This window comes from Protobothrops mucrosquamatus, unplaced genomic scaffold (genome assembly GCF_001527695.2).
Source record: "Protobothrops mucrosquamatus isolate PMUCROS unplaced genomic scaffold, P.Mucros_1.0 scaffold1242, whole genome shotgun sequence".
Classification (NCBI taxonomy): Eukaryota; Metazoa; Chordata; class Lepidosauria; order Squamata; family Viperidae; genus Protobothrops; species Protobothrops mucrosquamatus.
Genome location: NW_015387449.1, coordinates 204,451 through 205,640, shown reverse-complemented (window position 1 = coordinate 205,640; position 1,190 = coordinate 204,451). Strand labels below are relative to the sequence as shown.

The 1,190-nt window shown below is 35.9% G+C and overlaps 1 protein-coding gene across 3 annotated transcripts in view; it reads right to left on the bottom strand.

Annotated features, from left to right (window-relative positions):
• Window positions 1-586: 586 nt before the first annotated feature.
• UBE2G1 (ubiquitin conjugating enzyme E2 G1) overlaps window positions 587-1,190 on the bottom strand; it is a 60,162-nt gene continuing 59,558 nt past the window's right edge. For all 3 annotated transcript variants that reach the window (XM_015821062.1, XM_015821061.1, XM_015821063.1), the window contains exon 6: window positions 587-1,190. This exon is cut by the window's right edge and continues 458 nt beyond it. The gene's annotated coding sequence lies outside the window, so the exon portion shown is untranslated.

The window sequence follows — 1,190 nt, the reverse complement described above, 5'->3', positions numbered from 1 at the left end:
ACCTAAACCATATACATATATATTCTAGCAGCCCTCAATCAACCTGCCTGATAATGAAGAATGCTAGGAATAGTAGTCTAGCAACATCTGGACAGTTTCCCCATGGTGGCTGGTGTAATTGGTTTTTTTCTAAATGGGCATTAATGTATTATATCATCTGCAGCAAAATACAAGGAATATATTATACGGATATATCCTCTCATACAAGAATCTCTAATCTTCCTGTCGCCTGCTAATTTGCTTTGGAGAGTCACCTAGAACTCTTGAGCAAATTTTAAGGAAATGAAAAATCTGCAGAAATCATTAGTGGGAGGGAATCTATCAAAGAGCATTCTGCTTTATCCTCCTCAAATATGATGCTTCATCATCTAATGCAATTGCTAAGGCTATACTATAAAGGATACACATTGGGTTCACAGAACTCTCATTAGCAAGTCTTTGACCCAGTCAACAGTCCAACTATAGTGCACGGAATACATAGAATTTGCCAATGCTCATTGACAAGGATTTGCAGTCTAAATCTGTTAAGGCTCTCTGAAAATGTGTTCTCATTTTTTAAAGTGCAGACAGCCAACTTGACACAAAACTATTGGAAAAATTTATATTTTGGAAGAACTCACTACAGAAGGTGACAGAATTCCAAAATCAAGTTACATGAAAATATACATTGCAATTTCTCTTTATACATTAAGTGAGGAAAATCTGTATGGGACCAGAATGCAAAAAAGAGGAAAAAGAAGACGTGAGATAGGGAAAGAGTATATGATAGCAAAACCAGAACTCACTTGAAGCCTATAGCTCTGCATGCTTTTATCTATCCAACTTCAAATCAGGCAAGAAATAAAAAAGTGGTTCAACCTATATTGGGCTAACTTACACAGCTGACCACTTTCAAAGCGAATGCTCTCAGCCCTTTTGGGAACAACTAGTAGGCTCAAGCGTAATTCATGGCTGTAAATCTTATTGCTGCATCCAAGCCAAAAGATGAGCACAGCTAGGTAAAAACATAAGGAGAATAAATGCATCACCTGATGACAATGCTTATCATCAGAATCAAATGAGAGATCTCAATGTTTTATTAATGTATTCCCAAAAAATGTTGAGGGGAAGGAAGTTACAAAGGTATTAAATTTTTATTAAAGTGAGATTTTTAATGAAGCTTTAATGGCTGAAAAGGAAAGTTAAAATGG